The sequence below is a fragment of the Bombus affinis genome, chromosome 3 (assembly GCF_024516045.1).
Source record: "Bombus affinis isolate iyBomAffi1 chromosome 3, iyBomAffi1.2, whole genome shotgun sequence".
In the NCBI taxonomy this organism is placed as follows: Eukaryota; Metazoa; Arthropoda; class Insecta; order Hymenoptera; family Apidae; genus Bombus; species Bombus affinis.
Window position 1 is genome coordinate 9,719,746 of NC_066346.1, and position 21,561 is coordinate 9,741,306.

The window sequence follows — 21,561 nt, forward strand, 5'->3', positions numbered from 1 at the left end:
CAATGTTTATTAACATAAAAAAGCACATGTGTAACCATTTAGGCACCTCGTATAATTAATTAAAGCGCTAGACGTGCAAATGGGAATAGGAACGTCCTTTCCAGCGGGGAACATGTGTATAACATGTGAGTCACTCAGAAAGTAGACGTATTAATTCCAGCGAGATTAATCGTTTATTCCGACACAAAAATGGAGGAGCTGTCAGAACATGGAATCGATCGGTGATTAAAAAAATTTTCTTATTAGAATAGAATCGATAAGTCATAAAAAGATTCGCAATCTAAATTGGAAATGCTTGACAGACGAAGTATTATAGCCCAATATCGTCACGTGCTGCGATATTTTCAACGCAATCGTTTCCTTTCTGCATCCTCGTTACCACATGTTCCAATACCAGAACATTTTCAGAAAATTTGATCGTTAAATTAAAAATACGGAACAAGAGAACGTATCACAGTCGAATGTTACTGCTAGCGTATTTTTACGCAATCGTTTACCCTCGCATCTTTCGTTTATATCGTAATCTTTACGATGGTCCTCGTTCCCTTTCTCTTTTAACCCATCAGCCAAACCTTCACCCTCTTTCTCTTCGTTAAACCTAGCTAGTCCCTTTCGTGTTCCCCGTTGAAAAATCCATAAACCGCGTGTCCGTGTTTTGTCTGCGTGCACGGTGTAGGGAGATACGTATTTATCGGGCCATTAAGCGTACGACGTTGCGGGGAAAGCGTCTGCGACGCTCGTGTAATCCGCGGGAAAAGCTATAATCGTGCGCGAGGTCGTGTCACCGGCGAGGTGTGGGTATAAGGCGCGTGTGTTAGCTGGGGCTAAAGAGGTGAAAGAGAGCAAAAGACCGGAGGGATGGAGAGGGAGAGAAGAGAGAAATGTATTAGCGTGGTGGTGAACGATGAGAGGGGCGTGCCAGCCGCGGTAATAGCTGGTAAGCTGTGCTATTATGAGCAGCCTGCAAAAAAGTGACGTCATGCTAGGCCACTCCTGTGGTTGACCAAAAGAAAAAAAAATGTGGAAAAAGGAGGAAAGAGAAGAAAAAAGAACGACGATGAAGGGAAACGAGAAAGAAATCGCATTACGATTCGCCGCTACTTATTGTTTCATCGCAATTGATCACTGTCTTTCTACCCCCCTCCTGCCCCCTCAGCCCGTACCCTGTCATCGTTTTAGCGAGTCCCTAGCATTTTCCGCCGCTTCATTATACCGCTTTGTCTCGCCGAAGCTGTGAGCTTTCGTCATGCTGTTTAATATTTATTCCTTAACGGTGCATGTTCCCGGACAATTTCCTGGTGCATCGACGACCATACAGAATATTATAGAATATAGACCGATCATCGCGACCGTTCTTTCCTCTTATCGGTTCGGTACATCTAACTCCTCGAAAATTCCGCTGCCAATTGGCGTCGTAGGGAGAGTTGGATCGCGAATTCACGAGGGAACACGAATTACAACGATTAACTCGTGTCTGGTCGATGCGGAAGATAAGCTATCGGGCCTAATTGGCGTGAAAGGCATTTTTGACGGCCGGTAAATGCTGTTTCACGCTGATTCCTAATTGGTGAAATGGATAATAGGAGGAAGAATCGGTTTCGTTCGCGCCTTAGGCTATGCGGGACGAGTTTTTTCATTTTATCGCCAGCGTTTTGGCAGTCCATTGGATTACGTAGAGAAATATACTCGCGATGATATCATGCCAATAAAAATTAACTGATAAAATTATTTATATTTGTATAGATTGTATTTTCTTATCCATCTGACAGCCACAGTGTGGAACGTCAAAGCCAACGTGTATTGCGGTAGATGTGTACGATCAATCAAGCGTAAGAATACCATGTATGAGGTAATTACGTGCCACTTTATAGGTCCTAAGTACGGAAACCTAACTATGTATCGTCGATGAATCTTTGACCGTCTAGATCTACCGACGCATACGTTATATCCGATAGATTGGGTCAAATCTATTTTTAGTTCTATTGAATATTCACTACCATCTTGTGTTAACACTTAGAAGAATAATGATACATCATAATGATAATTACTCGCACATTTTTGACAATTGTTTGATCGATGGGATGATTGTTAAGAAAGCTAGATCGAAACATATTTCTAAAGGGAAGAAAATAAAATTCTAATGGCAGACAAAGACGAAGAAACAAGAATGCGAGATTCTGTAAAGTATCACATGATACACGCCATGTCTGTGCGTTCTTCAACCGTGGAAATTAAACGCGAGTGATCGAAATGTAATTCGAGAAATTCGGCGCAGCCGCGGAATCGCGCGCGTGTCGGAATAGTTTCATTCGGGGCGATTTAGTTTTCCGCGAGCGGCGTGTAAAAACAGCTCCGGTAGAACGCACGTATCGAGGGCCGTTTAACCGGATTGATGCCACTCGGCCGATTGCTCGTCCGCCCCGCGACACTGAATATAATTTTACTAGTATCGCGCGTAGCTTTTGTCGCTTTTTGCCCGACCCCGCTCTGATACCGTGCAATTTTCAATGGAACCAAAAAAAGCGAGCGCTACAACAGAGAAAGAAACGGGGAAAACCTACAAAAAAAAAAGAGAGAGAGGAAAAAAGGGGGAAAATATGGAAAAGAAAAGAGAGGAAGAGAGAAAATCAACGTGCGCGCAATTTCACAGTTATTAAGCAAGTAGTTACGTGACTAATGACTTAAACTTTAAACGACTGCTCGGATAATCCGGTCGCTAGTTAGGGAAATTTCTTTCCACCCGCCTGTATTTTCACTCCTTCCACTATTTTCTCCCTCTTCTCTTATCTAGTTTCTTCTCTCTCCCCTTTTACGTCGTTCCATGTCCTTCTTTTTCCTCTTTTCGTTTCCTCCTCTGATCTTGAAACACGTTGCACAGCAACAACCCCCCTAGGTTAGAGGAAAAAGACGAGAAACGCAGAGAAAGACGGGAGCACGCTGCGAGGGAAAACTTGTTCGGTAGTTAGAGACCGCGAGGCAACGCGCGATTCTTTTTTTCGTTACACCGCTACGAAACTTCTCTCCTTCCCCTGTTACGTTACTCTTTCTATATTCTCCACTTCTCTCTCTAGTGGCAACAAAAAGAATCTGCTGTTGCGTGGAAGCGAAACACGGCTGCGGTAATGCTGTGCACCAGCGTTTTCACCGTCGCGTCGCGACCCTTTCCAGAAAAGGAGTTTAAAGCCACCAGGCAGAATATTTTAATTGGAAGATCGTCCCGATTGCGTTACCGGCCGCTTACATAATTCCACGCAGCGTCTCGGTATCTGCGATCCGTACAAACAAAGTGGACAGCGCCGCGTGCACGGCCCCTTTTTTTTTTTTTTCACCCTCGCGCACCCACCGATGGCAACGGCCAGCCACCAACCACCATGCGGATACGCGAAACGCTGTTATTTTCCGGATAACAATAATCTCACGCTACGAACCTGCGTGCATGCTGGGCTCATAGTGTGAGAAAGCTCGTTTCCTCTTTTATTCTTTTTTCTTTTTTTCATTCGGGGCGACGAAATTACTCGAGCGGTATCAAACGTCGCGGCCTTTATCTCGACTTACAAAGAGAGCAAACGAGCACGGATTCCTTGGAAAATAAATCGCCGCAAAGCAACGCGGCCTTTTGACACGGGCTACCACGATCGAAATTATTTCTGCCCTGACGGGATCGAAGGGACGCGACTCACCGTGAATCTGGAATCTTTAAGTAAGGACGCTGTTTGTCTTTCTTTTTCTTTTTCATAATGATGTACAACTTGAGATATTTTAATGTGTATCGCGAACGAATGATCGTAATTGGTTTAGGAGGTGTTTTGATAAGATTGTTTGACAATTTGGAGAATAAATATGTCGAGTAAATATGTATGGATTTGCTGAGATATTGTGAACAATGAATCGTAACTGATTCAGAGAATCTTTTAGTGAAATTGTTTAATGTTTGTCAGGATGGATAAGAATTATTTCGACGTGAACTTTGAACGTTTACATAGGGGGGTGAGCTTATCGCGTACTGACTCACGGTGATTTTTGATACAACGTTCTGAACGAAATCAACGAACAAGGTATTGGGACGAATAAAAACGCAATAGCATGGTGTTAAAGGAATAAACGAGTCGGCGAGTAGGGAGTATGCTATTTCTATTCGTGGAACGAATTGCTCGCAGAAAGCCTATGACCCCGAAGACAAAGTGCAGTACGCGGTTTTTCATTGTTCACGTATCCTGAATACGATTTCTGAGTCGGATACCTTTCACAGGTTGAGAAACACCCAGTATTGCGTGATGTGTTATATTCTACTGCTTCGCTACATTAGACTTTTCGAAACATTATATGTATACTATTATCGGTAGACCAATAAATCACTCTGTCACCATATGTAAATCTACGCTTATGAGGAAATGTCCAGATACAAAGACACTGATATAAAGAGTATACGCTTTCTACATTTTGTCCATTATAACTGATAATTAGAGAAAATGTACAATTCTCAACGAGAGTCGAGCTAAAAACAATTCTCAAGAAAAATCTTGAACATATGTTTAGTCAGATTAACTTGTACAATAGATTGATCGATTAATGTATAGACTAGACAAAGTTATAATTTCTCTCAAAAAGATATATAAATCAAAGAATCAACAGTGTGTCTAACCAATTCCTTCTGCGTAGACGAGGATCTTGAAGAAAAAGTCGAAAGACAAAAATGAAAACCGCAGGAGAAAATTTCTGTGATCTTCACGGTCATCGACACGAGGATCTAGGGTTCATTCCAACGAGTCCGTTTGTAAATGCTGTTGATCTTCAATTACCCGTTAAATTCGACGTATATTCCATAAGCGTGGAGAGAAAACAAGCCAAACGACGAGTAACGTGGACGCGGCTCCAACCGCACAATAAATTCCTTCAAACGTAATCCGCGGTACGCGACACACAAGGCTCTCTGCCGTACTATATTCACTTCTCAAGGTGAATGATGCAAATGCCAATGCGGTCGACGGTCTCTTTCAGCGGTGTGCAGCTCGTTGCATCCGTTCACTTCTCTCCCTGGTGAACCCAATAAACAAACGACAAATACTATTTTTGCCTAATCGCTTGTCGAAGCGACTGATGCTCTCTTCCTCTTTCTTTCTCTCTTTTAATTTGTCTTGTGTGTTGTATTCAGCCTATATCATGTACCATGTATTACATACATCCATAACCCCAGCGATAAAATTCATGAAATTCATCGAGAAACTCGTGATAGATACATCATAGCGCATGGAAGACTCTCGTCGTCTCATTAACTCACCTTTCTAATGACTTAATCTTCATCCTAAAGATAAGAGGAACGCGTAGTTTCCATTTACTGTTCAACCCCTTCCAGACCTTTCGACCTTGCCTAATCACAATACATTGTCGTTTCTATGCTGAACCCAACTCTCGTTCGAATATACAGGGTGTTTCCTATTTCTTTGGATTGAAGTGTAGGGGCGTAACGTATGAATGGAATTTAGAGGAAAAATTTGCAAGAAGTTTTTATTTTGACACAGCTATCAGAAACTGTTAAACCTAGCATGAAACATGTGCATAGCAGTGAATTTGTCATTACAGGTTTTCGATATTTCCTTGTAAAGTTACAAGTTATAATACAGTTGTAATAAAGCGTTTACAACAAAGCTTCGTACAATGTTTCTCTTCTGAAAATTATGCTTCTATATTTTGAAAAATGAAGAACACGGGAAAAAGATAACAAGTGCGTTTCTCTTGATCTTTTTTATCCTATTAGCTCATAATTAGTGACTAAGATAATTGGAAAGGAAACAACGTCCTATGATCAAAGATATTAACCTTCTAAGAATAGATGGTAATAGATGAGGAAATTTCGTAAACGATAAAGATACATCGAATATCGTGACAATTGGAATGTTTGATAAAATATAATTTTATCATCGATCTTCGAATGGAAACACCCTGTATGTATACGTATACGAGTAGCTTTCCCGAAGCCCTTTTCTCGCGGACAGAGAGTGATCGATCATGCTCCCCGACAGCTGCGCTATCGCCTCGAAATTCCTGAGGTCGCGACAGCCCCTTAAACCGCGCGCGAGCACGAACCGCTTCTGTGCGCAAGCGGCGCGTAGTCGAAACGGGCTGTCGGGAGTTCGCGCTGTAATAACCGAGCCCCGTCGAGAACGTTTCCATTGCAAAACGCCGGGAAAAAGAAGGAGAAAACGGCCGGTACAGCCAACCCCTTCTCTCTCTCACACACTTTTACCCTCTCTTTCTCTTCCTTACACAATCTGTACTGTGTTTAGGTGTATTTGTGTGCACTTGGCGAGTAACATTTCCACCGGCAAGACCGCTCCGGTTTTTTGTCCGCTGGAGGAATGAAAAAGCGGCCAGCATGTGCTTGTTTTGTGTCCACGAAAGGTATCGACGGTTGGCCGACGATTTAAAGAAGGCAAAATGCCAAACTCTCGCGCAAATCTCCCTTCCAACTGCCACCCTCTCTTCGTGTGGTTCCGATGAAATGGTCCATCAGGTCTCGTCCAGACCTGATTCCAACGACAACATCACCACCCATTGCCACCACCTTGCTGCTTTTCATCTGCCTCCAGTCGTAAAAACTGTGCTTTACGATTTCTCGAAACTGACCGGTCTCTTCTTTTCCCTTTGTGCACCGTGCAAGAAGTCTATGGGTAGCTTGAGATGGAAGTATGCCGAGGTTTACAAGGATCTTGACGAACCGTGACGAGATAGAACGAAACTGGGAGGTTGAAACGATATTGTGGCCGACAATGAGACGGGACGATGAAGCGTACTTCGAAAGATCTTTTCGATGACTACAATTTCAGGCTACACAGGTGCCCCCCTTCGTGTTTCAAGAATCCTGTTTATTTTTTGATTAAAAGGACGGTTCTTGGGAATTTCGCGCAACCTTCTGTTTCTTGGGGATATGCAAAAGAAGATATCAGGTATCGTTGGGTATTTTAGAGCTTATTGCATAGCGTGAATGTAAGAATGTAAGGTGAGAGAAACCGATGAATTCCTATCACACGAATGCCAATTGTGTGAACTGTTTGTTCGGCCAACGTGTTCAGATAAATGGAATTCTACTATATTTAGAAATGTCACGATGACAAAAGTTGCAAAATTGTAGAAGCCAACGAACAGTGAATGGTCCAAAATAGAAAAGTTCGAACGGAACCGATTACGATTCTCGCGAACGACGTGTGTCTTCTATTTGAAGAACGCTCACTCCGTTCGTGTCTTTTCAAAGGGAGAAGTGGAACCGCCTCTTCGTGCCCAAAACCGTGCGCTACGCTATAAACTTCCTGCGGTAAGGAGCTTAAAATAACCACGTGGAGAAATAAGAAGCAGAAAGGGCGAGGCAGATCGTTCTTGTACTTCGATTAAAGGATTCCCATTCTCTGCGAAACAGAGTCAAGTTGTTGCTCGGTTACGTGCAACCGTGTCCAATCGCCGGATCATCGTTTTTCCTTTCATTTCTGCTTTCTTCGATTCTTATTTCGAAACGATTCATTTATCTTGCTTTTTTTCAAGACTTGTTCCCGTTCGACGAGTCAGATTGATCGTTAACAAAGACACGACACGAGGATTCCGTGATTCAGGTTCGTTCAACCTCGACCACGGGCACGACGATCCTTGCCTCTCTCTACGAGGAGCGAGGAGCTACGAAAGCCGAAAAAATTCCACAGAGACGCCTGCAGTTCAATTTGTTCGCGGTTCACGCTTCGTTATTGGCTTTAAATCACGAACGGCAGTTTCGATCTGCGGGTGGTACCAACTTCTGTAAACAGGTTTGTCTCTCTCCCCGTGAGTTTCAAGCGTTTCGAACGTTTCTTCGATGTAACGCCAAGGCAAATTGAATTTTCTGCTAAAACAAAAGTCGACGGCAAGGTGTAAATTTTCTTACCTGCCCGTCCACCACCTGCCAGCATCTTCCATGATCACGCACCTCCTAACAGCATCTAGGAGAATCTATGTAGATATTAATTTCAATTTACTCCCACGTGACAATCGGCCAACGACTCTGCTGTATCTTAGCTGAGGAAGCTTTCCTCGATGATTCGACATTAATTTACACGAGTAAGGTTTGATAAGAGTAATTGTATATAGTACAGTTTCTCTATTTTTCTGTTACATAACCGATATAAGATCATTGGGTCATCACACCATTTTTCTTCGTATCCTTTGTTCCTAATTCTTACATCTAATCTCTATATACACAAAATGCATTTGTCATATGTCAATTATAATTAAGCATACCTAATTCCTCTCCATTATCACGACAAAACTGCAAAAACACGTCACATTCAAAACACCTAAATCTCAAAATTAAACCTCAAAAAAGAAAAAAAGAAAAAGAAAAAAAGAAAAGAAAACAGGAATTTTTCTGAACTTTTCTGCCAACTCACGTCGCGTCCGCATATGACATAATAAAGATAGCCACATTACTATTACTATTATTACAGACTGACATCAACGAACGTACACAGCTGTCAAGCGCGGATTATCTGCGATCCGCTAGTCGGTGTCACGTGGTTAAGAAGTCCCATAGCCGGCGTCCCACACAACGGACGTGACCCACTTGATCCTGTCCATAACCCGTGTCCGGCAAGCGGTAGCCGTCGATCTGTCGATCGATCGATCGATCGATCGATTAATAAATATACGGTTGGGCGAGGATCGCGCGGACAGGCCTCGAAGGCACACGAGAGTGCATTCCCGGCGTCGGAGCTGCCGCTAGAATTACGGTCGACATTGTCCCAGATTCTCAGACGGTGGCATACGGCCGAGCCACGGATTCCCTTCTCTTATAGCAGCGTGCGCGCGCGCTAGTTCGCAACAATACGATTTATTTACGTTGGTGCTCACCTGGAACGGGTATAGAGAGGTTTTTCGCGTGCCACACGGGCCTACGGTAAGTCACCGTTAACGAGGCGTGAACGCGCCGCTGAATTACGATTGTTTTCCATTTAGAAACGCGAAACGCACCACCGCCGCTGGTGACAACGTTGCGTATAATACGCGCGTATCAGTCGAGCAATAATGGCGAGGTTACTTTGAAGCACGCCGGTACACACGAATATAGTGGGTTGTACAAGAAGAGAGAGAGAGAGGGGGAGGGAGGGAGAGAAAGAGAGAGAGTAGCATGTGCGATACTTTACATGATCGACTAATATGCATGCGTTGCATCGTCAACGATCGACGAACGACGATGACGACGACGAAGAGGACCATCGTACACACATGCGTTATAAGAGAGACAAGGAAAGACGTGTGTGCCACTGCATCGTATACCGTTGCTATCTCTGGTGTACCATGGTAATTTTTCATCGTACGTTGAATTATTAATCAGAAAACGGCAAAAGAGCGCGAACGTGTCCCCGCGAGATTAAAGAAGTCGCGCGGAAAGATCGGCCGAAGAAGAACGAGGCGAGCGCGCGAAATTGAAACCCGTATTACCCGCGCCGCCACCTCCCTTATAAATATTCCGTGTAACGATGCCTCGCGCTAGATTGATTTCCCAATTAAATGTAAATGAACTCGTAGCCTGGCGAAGGGGCGGAGAGGGGAGGGGAGCCGCGGAACGAGTTTTATAATGTTCAGTTGCGCGCGCCAAGGAGGTGCGGGCTTGAAAATCGTAGGCTAAGCACAGCGTGGCTCTGGTCAATAAATTAATTATTCGTCGAGGGCATGGAGAAACAGAGGGAGAGAAAAAAAGAGAGGAACATAGAAGAAGCCTGGCACCATCTTCTTCAACGCTGTTCCTTTCACCCCGATCCTGGTCAGCCCTCTCACCCTTCTCGATATTTATGATTCTCCTCGGTATTTATTTTGGCTCATTTGTCCATCGAAAACTGCCGCGTCATCGGGCCAGACTTTCAACTTCTTCTTCTTCTTCTTCTTCTTCTACTTCTTCTTTTTCCCTTTTTTTTCTTTCTTTTTTTCAAGCCTCTGCTACCTCGAGGAACCCTTTCGAAGTCTGGTTGGCTGGTGAAAACCGAGGTAGACTCTTCTTCTCCTAACGATTTCTCTCGTAACTAGCGAGGGACATTGGTGATAGATGTTGTCTAACATTGAGTCATCTTGCGATTCGGAAGATTTTAATAGCGGTCGAAGGAACCGATAGGAATTGTTACCAGCGCTATTATTCACAGGCTTTTATCTCCAAATAAAAATGACTGTGTTTTTGGCCTGGTTTGTTCAAAGTAATAACAGAGTAGTTTGTGGCGTTTATTTTTACGATACAAAGAGAGGAATACTAAAAGAACGAGAGATTTGCGATGAAATGACATGTCATGCGCGTCGATTGTCTCAAAGGTAACCGTAACGTAAGTCCAAGCACGTCGCTTGATCTCGCTGTTTAGAAGTGGTTCTTAACGTATAAGGGCACACACTGAAATGGAGAACGATAACGAAACTATATACATACTTTACAATGATATTTAACCATATTAGCACTACATGTACGTAGATACCAAAGAAACTGAAATGCGACGAAGGAAACAAGCCTTTCTCCAAATACACTGAACGGACACATAAGCCCATAAAATTTCTATAAAAAATACAAATTGATCATTTCGATCACCCTGATATTTCCGGTGTATTTAAAACAGCAAGTAACTTTCAATCGCTTTGATTGCACTCGTCACACGCGTCTATCGGTCTCCAGCGGCGAGTGGTTTAAAGCCATTTCTATAGATGCTCCTTACGAAACATTCTCGTGGAAACATTTGCCACGCGTGATCTGATCTCCCCCGCAATTGTCGCGAATCATTTGAAGAGGCTCGTTCCGAAGGGGACGTAATCTTCGGACGGATCTGAAGAGAAGCTGACGAACTGAAAACGCGAACGATCTGTTTGCAGAGATAGCGAATGGCTATTTACAAAGAAGTCACCGGAATGATCGTGTTTTGTCCCGTTGGAGAAGCGCGACACCATGTTTCCCATTGGCCATCGCAAACATTTCGGCTTCCGTTTTCAGGGTGGTTAACTCTGGACATTCTCCTATATTCACGGGGCCCACCCCGGGTATTTATTCTGGCTCATTTGTCCCTCAGGAACCGCCGCGTCATTCGAGGCAACCTCGAGCCGCAGGGAGACCTTTTTTTTTCTCTTTCTTGTACACCAAGGATCGTCCCTTCGAGAAGGTCTCAGGTGTTAACTAAAAACGAGTAGTGGACCGGCTTAAACGCGAGACGCCTGGAATTCGTTCATCCACGAAATTCCAACACGAGTCGAGGAAGAAAAGGAAAGCTTTAAAGGAAATCAAGGAAATTCTTTTCGGGGTAGATTACCATTCGTTCTGCCATCCCTCTAGGAAAAAGCCCCTAACAACGATTTACAAAATCCATTAATATGTCAACGACCAGCTCGACGTTATGTTTCCACGAACACGTTCGAGATACCGATCCTGTATGGACGTTATTTCGCATACTGGCGATCGTAAGAGGGAACGTACAACTTCTGCAAGACGAGACGCGTCGTTTTCTTTTTCCGTTCTCTTTCTTCCTTGAGTTCCTCCTTCTCTTTATTTCTTCTTTCAAATCGTGCCATCCCCTTCGCGTTCTAACGCCCGACTGCCGCCCGTCAAAAGGAGAACACGTCAAAGAGCAACGATGGCACATGGCCCGGTAGGAGCGTCGCTCGAGAGATCGAGAAACTCGTTCAAAAGTAATAGCCAGGTCGTTTCAGCTAGATGAACGATCAGCCACCAAGACGGAAGGATCGCGACGAGGCACGTAAGACTTGCGTAATATCGTCGGGTAAACGAGATTCCTGAAATCCAGCTCGACCGATTATGTCAAATGACGAAAAGAGAGAGAGAGAGAGAGAGAGAGAGAGAGAGAGAGAGAGAGAGAGAATTCTCTATGGTTTTCTCTCTTTGCCGCGAAGGGTGGACGATCGTCCAACGCGAACGCGGGAAGGAAATAAATTCTGCCAGCTGAGTATTCTCGGTGACGCATGCTCGGCGAATTGCTGCCCGTAATGAGCGGCAGAGGATTTGTCGAGCTGTGCGCGATTCGTACGAAACGCGGCGAGTCCCGCCTCGGCAAAAATAACTCCTGGCTCGCCAAAAACTTCGTCGTAAGCACGAAATTGTATTTAAAAAACGACAGAAACAGAAACTCTCTATGTATTTGTTCCTTTTTCGATGCATGAGACTTCCTTTTTAAATAGAAACTATTATTGTTAGATTTATTAGATATTCGGTAAAGATATATATATATAAATGTGCGAAACGAAGATAAGCGAGGTTATAAAAAAAGGATTAGAGGTAACGAAATAAAATTAAACAACAGTTATTAAGAGATTTGTAAGGAATGTTAAACAAGAACAAGTTGTCTCGGCATAGTCAACCGGGAAGACGACTTAAGTCTAGCTTATCGGTATCTTGGACATACTGGCAATTCCTTGCTTATGTATGTGCTCTTTCATTTTTATTAAAAATAAATTTATTAAATTTATTTATTAAAAAAAATAAATTGTATCATACTCAGATCTGCAACTAGTACAACTAACTAAAATGGAATGAATTCTCACCCTGCGGTCAGTTCTCTTCGAATCTACATGAACCTAAATTGATGTTACATTTCGATGACTATTAATTAACATATAAATAATTTTTAAACGTTTGGTTTTAATATTCGATAGAATTCTATTGTCCTTCGCGTGTACCACGTTTTTTACGAGTAAAGTATTTCAAAGAAAAAGACGATATCTGAAGAGATAAGACGTGAAGAATAAACGAGGTAGCGTTAAAGATTTGTTTATTTCGAAGAATTTAGCGATCTCGAGGTGTGGCATCCGGGGGACCGATTTTCGGCGGATGATTCGTATCTGTGACCGCACATCTTGCAAATGTTCCCACGTTAAATGAACGAACAGGACAACAATTAGCAGGGTTCCAGAGTCTCGGGGCTAGAGAAGGGCAGAGAGCGTACGTAATGGAGTCGCGTATCGCACAGCCATCTTGGCATTAACAGCCCATGCGGTATTATCCCTTGAAAAAGGACAATCCCCGGGGGTTTCTCTCTGTGCCCCCGTATAACAGAAGAGGAACGGCGGAGAAGGAAGGTCGGTCAGGTACTTAAACACAAAAGTACTTAACCACGAACACCGAAACTAATGGCGCCTTCGCACCAGGTAAAATTTGCGGTCGTAGGATATCGGGGGAGGGCCTGTTTTCTATCTCGTGCTCCATCATCGTCGATGGAACCACAATTCAAAAGATGACGACCTTCGGCCAGACTCTAGAATTCTTCACAATTCTTCTTTTTCTTTTTGTTTTCTTCTTGCTTCTGCTCCTTTATTTACGACGAGTTTACGAATAACGAGATCACGAACGGAACTCGAAATTCCTCAGCCCGATGTACTCGGTGGAATTTAATGGCCCCTCAAAAATCCAATCGTCCAGCATGACGAGATACTATAAAGAATGTCTGAGCGATGAATTTTCTGTTTCTAGAAGCACGCGAGCTTCGTCATCCTCGCTATTCACTGTCTAATCAAGGAAGAGAATTGCCTCGTTTCTGGTTGTGACGAGTGAAAGAGGGACTCGTACGGGTCTCTGGTCGGAAGCTGTTGGTCAAGGTCGCGCATTCTCAACATAAAGAGAATATATAGCTCGGTGTAAAAATGAATCGACACGTGAATGCTAGGTTCACGAGGTGTCTGTTCGCTAGTCTCTTTTGCTGTCTAGGAATTTCATCTGACAAAGATCCTGTCAGAGATGAAAAAAGAAAATTCCATCGGCGAAGAGAGAGGGGGAATAGAGAGAAAGAGAGAGAGAGAGAGGAGGAAACGGCGGAGAAAAACAGATGGAAAAAGAGAAAAACTCTTCCCACGAATTGAATGCCGCTAGGAAGTACTACTCCAGGCAACCCTATTACCTATCGAATAAAAGCTGGAGATCCAAGAACGGAGGGATAGAGGAGAAAAACGCGGAAAAAGCCGGACAAAGGGGAAACGTAATTTCACAGATCAAGATATAGACCGTGCACCGTTCGACTGGATCTAAATCGCAGGACCGTGACCAATGGGGAAGACGGTACACCACTAGGATAGAGAATTCGCGTATTTCCAGAGGAAATCTCGAGCAGCCACGAAGCTCACAGATATAATGCAATGGGTTCTTCTCTTTGAAGAGAAGTTCCTCTCTCCCTCTCTAGGCTCGAGAATGGCATAGTCGATTCCGGAGCAGAAAACATGCTGCCCAATATGGCGAAGAAAAGCCAGCGGACTCTCTTCCCACGAGCTAGACTTGCCGGACTGATTGGCAAACAATTAGCAAGGAGGACGGTGCTCACGGTGCGAGAAGGGCACGATGAAGTACTAAACGCGGGATAGGCATGTATCACGCGGGCATCTTTGCTCGTGCATAGTGCGTACCAGCGAGCCCTCTCACACCCCTTCGCGTCCGTCTCTCTGCCGCTCGTGTCTCGAAACAATGAGAACAATGCCGCTGGTCTTCCGCCGGAGCGGACAGACAAAGCCCAGTTCCACGACAAAACCATCGTCACCATCGTCACCATCGTCGTCGTAGTCGTCTGCTTCCTCGTCGTCGGACGTCGTAGCGACGCGTCGGTCTCCGGGCTTGGTTAAGGAACCAGAACAACGCTTGACAACGGGACCAGAGAGAAAGCTTACCAGGGAGCTAGACACTGAGGCATGGAAACAGCGTCGCTTCGCTATTTTCAACGTCTGTACACGCTTTATGTGCATGCTGCTAATAGAACATGAGTATTGCCTCCAATTTTAACGAGAATTCTGTCAATTGTTTCATTTTGTGAAACTTGTTGGAATTATTGCTACCGGGAAAAGTCTCTATACAAAATTGGCCAATTTTACCCTCATCGTCTTGTCATCTCCCTACTTAGAATCTTGATCATATTATACAGCAACGAATTCTTTTTTTAACTCATAAAAAGCTCGTAAATCTGTCGTAACTAATCTGACTTATAAAATCTTTTACAGTTACGTTCCCAAACTTCGAATTAAACCTGGAACCTCTTCTTTCATTAAATACACGCGTATGTATACCAGAAACCGGTGAAAAATGGAGGTAAGGAAAAAAAGAGACAGGGAGAGAGAGCAAGAGGGAAGCAACAACAGCTATGTTGCTGCGTCCATTATATTGTTTTGAATTAAGCGCGCCGTGGCTGGTTGGCTGGGCTGTGTTTTAATATAAGGGTTTTGGATTTCACGTGCATCCACCGACCCCAAACCTACGCTCCCTTCGCGACCCCCGCGCGCCAGTTTCAACCCCCCCACAGAGCAGGTCGTCATGTTCCGTAGTTCTCCACGCAACGTAGAGCCCTTCTGTGTGTCCTCTCTCGTTCTCTATCTCCGTCACCCGTTGCCCTGCACGTTTCCCTTCCTTCCGCCCTTCCTTCTCACGCGCCCTTCCTCCTCGTATCTCTCTCTCACCCTTTCTCTCGCGAAACTGCACTCCGATACGCCCGTTATTTTCAGCAACCCCGTCGAATCGAGTTCTTTTTAATTGGTGGGACGTTTGCGCGTTTCCGTGCGCGTACACGTATATTCTTTCTCTTTTTCTCTTACGTATTTTAGCCTTCTTTCTCTGCCGTTGATTTCTTTTTTTCTCTCGTTCCGTCTTTTTTTTACCTCTCTTTCGCGTTCGTTTCCTCCCTGTGCCTCTGCTACCACACGACGTTTCTTTCTCTACCAACACACGACAGTTTCACGTTTTCTCTCTTTCACGACCGTTGTTTTTCGACGGCTGCACGAATTCTAGGCGTCGCGACAAAGGAACGACGAAACGGTGGCAGACCACACTTCCCTAGCATTAGTCGATGTCGCCTAGTTCGTAGCAACAGACAGCCAAGGTTCCGGAATGTTAGCGCGCTAATGGCGAACGCGGCCCCCGCGACGACGCGCGGTCCATCCGCCGCCGCCTATCGATCGTTTCAGGCCCGTGTTTTTATTCCGGCCGCGATCATCGCGTCAAAGAATCCCCCGCAAAAAGGCCTCGACAACTCGCTGAACAACGTTTCACTCGCTAACGCCTACCTTCCTTCCGGGAACGATAGGAATTTCGCATATTTCCATGCATTTCCCAGAAACTCGCGTCATCCTGGAATAACGATCGTATTGCAAACTGGAACTAATGTGTTGCGACGGTTAAAGTATTCTTTTGTAAGAAGTGCTCTATCAATTTAGAATCTTATACAAACTACGTAGGCTACAACTCTTTACAACATGAGCGTACCTGTAGTATTTTTTGAATAAATGGCTGTACTTTATAAATACAGTTTGTTAATTTCGAAAGGAGGTACGAATTTCTTATGGTCATCGGTTTGCTGTTACTACGTGAGGCGAACACTCGTATACAATACACGGAATAAATGATCAAAGGGTTCGTAAATCTCATGGTGTTTCATTGAAGAATTCCACGATCAACATTACGAACGATCATCACGGTATAACTTTAGAAGCGCTATATTTTTAAAATATTCAAAATTCGAAACACAAACACGATAGCGAAACGTCCAATAAAAAGAAACAAAAATCCTAACTTTGAATCCCAATAAAGGCAAATTTTCCCTATAAATCACTAAGGAAAAATTTCAATCGAAAAGGGAAGCAAACGACCCTGATAACAACTCGAGGAAGGGCGAACATAACCCAATGCGCGGATTATGAAACTATTCAGGGCGTGAGAAGTAGAAGGAGAACAAGAGCGTAAAAAATGCTCACGGTAAAAGAATGCAGTCCAATTTGCACGCGACTTCCTAAGAATCTGCCAGCGGATTCCTGGTCACCTAATTGCCATTTTACGCGCGGCCTTTTATCGTGAAAGCCCCGGCCACGAAAGCCCCGGTTGGTGCCACCTCTCAAAGGCGTTGCCAAGGCACTTTGTATTCCGCAAAGAGCGCCGCTCACGGAACACGCGTTGTTTAGCAAATTGTCGCCACCGCGGTGCTTAATCAGCAGAAGATCGCACCTGCAAACCCCGAACACAAACCAGCTACTTGATAGTCCCTCGGGAACGGTTTGATCTCGTGACGCTGGCGGCGCACGTGGGCTTCGAGATAGCGCATGTCCCAACATTCCTTAGGAAATGCGTTTAAAATCGTTGGCATCGTGTCGTTAACGCGTTTTCTAATCGGCTCACGAACACCTTGGGAAACCGAACGTTTTTTACGAGACCAGAATTTCTCATTCCGGCCTCCGGTGGTTTAAAACTGTCGCACCAACCGGGACGAAAATAGAATGAGAATCGTGGAATGAAGCGGAGTAACTCGTTCGTTCTCTGGATTCGATCAACCGTATATACAGGGTGTTCCAGGGATAAACCAATCAAGGATCAAATTGTGAAATAGTATGTATGTTATTGGTTATCGCTATAGTTTTCAGCGTTACGATAAAGTAAGTTGGTTTGTCAAGATAATTTGATAGAAAAAAAAAGGGAGAGAACTTGTTACGAGTCAGATTTGAAAGCGTAGCTAAAAAGAGCTGAATAAATTTCTTCAAAACCAATTGGTATCGTTTTTATTTTCTATGTGTATAAAGTTTGATTGTGATCCGATAAAGCTATCAATTCGTTTGACCAGTGAGTTAAACAAAAATTTGGTCCTTAATAGGTTAATGCGGATGCTCGTTGTATCGATTAAACCGTCCATAGGTAATCGGAAAACAACAAATTCGACGCAACGATAACAAATACTTCTATCCATAATATAAAATCAAAATATCATATACTGCATATGCCACTGATCGTAAACCACGATTACTCCAGACAAATAATTACGATTTTTCAATAAATCACATTGCTAAGCACTTAGACAAATATCCACCCACTTGCTGAAAGAAATCGCTAGCGCCCGGTTTCCGGTCAATTATTCGAAACAGCATATCGCTGCGCTTCCGACGATTACAGCTAAAGAAACTAATGACCAAGTGGTGGTAGAACAATAGAACCAGTCAGCGAGCCAAGAGGCAGCTACCCGACCGTCTCGTCCATAGCATCGTACGTTCTCTATACGTCTATGGTCTGTACATATACATATACATTTAAAAAAAAAACCGAGAGAAGAGAAAAAAAAAGGAAGAAAAACAGAAGGAAATAATCAGACTGGGAGCGTCCATTGACAGATTGTCCACGGGCCCGTGGCTCCTGTTCCGAAAGATCGACCGCGACAGCGATTCATTCACGAGCCGCGTGTTTGCAGTCGGATTTCGGGCGAAACTGCTTTCGCGCCCATTTTTGTTGGAGGTAAGCGTACGAGGGTTCGTCGAGACACGCTCGTTGTCGGAAATAACGACATAATGACATGGTAGAAGATGAGTGCCCGAGGTAGGTAAATCCGAGACAAGGTACGGGCCAAGGGTGCGAGCAGGACGGTGAAAGGGAAAGAGAAACCAGACTGGGTGCTTGGCTCTGGTAGGGATATCCAGTAAGGAAGAAGGACAGACGTAATAAGAGAAAAAGATGGACGGTTGGGTTGTGTGCGCACCGACTTCGAGTCGGAAGCGTTGCTGACCATCGCTGGGTAGGCCGGTGGTTCATCAAGTCCCGACCAGTTGAAGAGAGCTCAATAGGCACTCTCCGAAGTTCTTGGCTACGTCACGCAACCCTTTATCGCATCGACTCGGTCTAATTTTATTTACGGTTGATCGCCGGTCCGTAGACGGGCGTGATTCCATTAGAAAATTCACGGGAAGTGCATTGAGCGCCACGTTTACGGAATACGATGCACGAACGAGTTTCTGTGGTAATTATCCGGGGCAACTAGACTCCGCTAGAAATGTGGAACGATATCAGCACCGTCTTAAGTACTTAAGTACTCTGTACTCTGGCGGGCGATGACTGGTCTAGTTGGCTGATGTCTGACGCCTGTAGGTTTCCAGATTTCATTAGCTTATCTTATCTTTCTCTCCGCGTTACAACCGTGGTGTAAAAATAAAATTAAAAAAAAAAAAAAAAAAAAAAACGCACATTGTTAGGATCCATACGTCACGCATTAACAAGCATACTTCGCCGAAAAAGGAGAATAGAGAAAAAGAGGACGTATTCCGAGTCTGAACGTAGAAGAACCATTACCACCATCACTTCGTCACCCGTTCCCGACGACCGTCGACGTTAAGCATGATCGATACGAGGCGAATCGCGGAAAATTAATGTCCGTCTCGCGGCGGCGGTGCTTCATCGACCGTGAAGAATCGACGAGGAGGAAGAACGGGTTCGCGGAGGACCCTGTACTACTACTGGTTTCGCGAGCAAACGCAACAGCTCGAAGCACGTGAGATAGAAAGATTCGGTATAGGATCGTCCTTCGTTCGTAAGTATTAAGATGCCTGCTGACCTTGCAAAGATCCTAGGTCATAGTAGATCCAAATTGTTGGGATCAACGAATAAAGTCAATCGATTAAAATATCGTACAAAAATTAGTAACTCATAGTATATGCAAAATTATAAAAATTGTTTGCAAAAATTTTAGAACGAAATAACAATTATACGAGCCTTTCAGTAGTCATGTCGATCGACTCCGTAAATTGAGAAGTACAGAAAAGTGATTATCTCGAATACAAAGTCTTCAACGTTTTTATCCATCGTGTCGTGACTGTACCTGGTTTCGGTTGTATCACGAATTTAGAACCACGTTATACGGAACGAGAAAGAGAGAAAGGGATCGAGGGACACAGAGGAATATGGGATCAACGATGCTGAACGCGGCACGCTCTCTTTAACACCGAATCGGCCCAATTTTGCCCACTATTTAGCGACGCCATGCTTCACCGCAGTCAAATTAGCCGTCTGTCCAAGCACGCCGCTGCACTCGTATACACTCGCGTATACATACACACGCAGAGATAAACGCAAACGGACCCGCGAATCCACTCGGCGCAACAATGCTATTCGCTCGCGTGTACACGTGAATCTGCAAATTTCATTCATCTCGACGGTTCACGGGAAGAGGACAAGGGGGTGGAGAGGGCAGGCTCTCTCGATTTTAGCCGGCTTTTTTAACCCGTCCCCGACAACGAGCGTCGACATCCGTGTGGCACACCTATAGCGTGTCTCGTTTCCCCCTTTTCCGATTTCACGCCGATCCTCGTTAAATCGCTATTGTCACGTACTTTCGATGTAAATCATTCGCGAAACAAGTTCTCTCGAGCACGACCGATTTCCCGTGTCCGATAAACCGAGCCAAGTACAAAGTGACGAAAGCTCCTACAATGGCGTGCAAAAATCTTCGTTCTCGTTGATTTCCTTACTTTTCTTCTATCGTTACATAGAAATTTTCTATTTGGATATTATCATATTATTATTGGAAAGTTTCTGTTACTGAATGAGACGATAATTTGAATTATCCTTCAATACATAAACACTACTGAATCGTATTAAATTTAAAGACTGCAGAAGAAACGCATAATAAATTTTCGCTTGTCACATGGATTAATTAACTAATCTTACATCTTGAAAGTTATATCTGTATTTCAATTTGAGAGTAAGTATATATTCTACCACTTTCTTTAGGACGTTTTACGACGCTGACCTTTTATAAAATGCCGTTTACTTTAGAAGTTACATCCTATATAGTTTATCGTATTGTCTGTTATCTAAAAGCGTTATACCCATAAAACCAGTAGAGTCTCACTTTTCAATCGCAATCGTATTCAAATATTCTCTTTTAATCAGTAAATAACAGGATTCAATAAATAGACGATAAACAGCTTTCACTCTGAAATCTTCATTCGTAAACTTGCATCTCGATACAAACTAGATCACTCTAATCAAGTAAAATGTATCCTAGTCTTTCTGTATGACATAACAAAAACATTCAGATTCGCCAAATAACGCGCATACACTCAAGTTGGTAAAAATCAAAGTTGGTTCTCGGTAATCCGTCGCGATGCTTATAATTCAATATTCGTTAAAATTCCTGAAATCCTCGCTCACGGAAGAAAAATCTTTCCGAGCGAATAGCTCTCGACGCCACTGTACGCAAAACACAGTTGACGCACACACGATTTTAACGCGGAACGAATTCCATTCGCGTAATCGCTAATGCAGCTAATTGCGCGCGGCTGACACGATGCGATACCCTTTTACTTTCCCTTAGATATTTGCGGCACTAACGCGGCTCTTTCCTCTCGGAGAGCAGAGATAAACTAATGGAGAATGCGCGCATTGAACCGCGCCGCGAGTTTCTCTGGAGCGTAAAAAGAAGTCACCAGAATGTTCTCCCGTTTGGTTACGATTAATCGTTTTAAAGACGTCGCGGAAAGAGAAACAATCCTAAGCGCCGTTTCCAGGCGGTACTTTATCATCGGGACCGAGCAGACGCGCGAACGTTCGCTCGTAAATAAATCGTGAATCCAATTTGTGGCCGCCATAAATCAATACGAGAATCATGATTCTCAAAGGGCACGGAGAACGCTTCGAACTTCGACTGTCTGACGAACCGAGACCGGCGACGCGTTCGAGTTCTTCGCGATTAAAACCTTTAATTGCCTTGAAAACGTCCGTTTTCTGATCCAAGAAAATAATCCACGAAGCCATTAAGTCCGATATAGAAGAGCAACGCTATACGACAT

The 21,561-nt window shown here is 44.0% G+C and overlaps 1 protein-coding gene across 1 annotated transcript in view; it reads right to left on the reverse strand.

Moving 5' to 3' along the window:
- Window positions 1-21,561, reverse strand: part of LOC126914329 (protein pangolin, isoforms A/H/I/S) — a 283,816-nt gene that overhangs the window by 225,288 nt on the left and 36,967 nt on the right. The gene's annotated exons all lie outside the window — the stretch shown is intronic.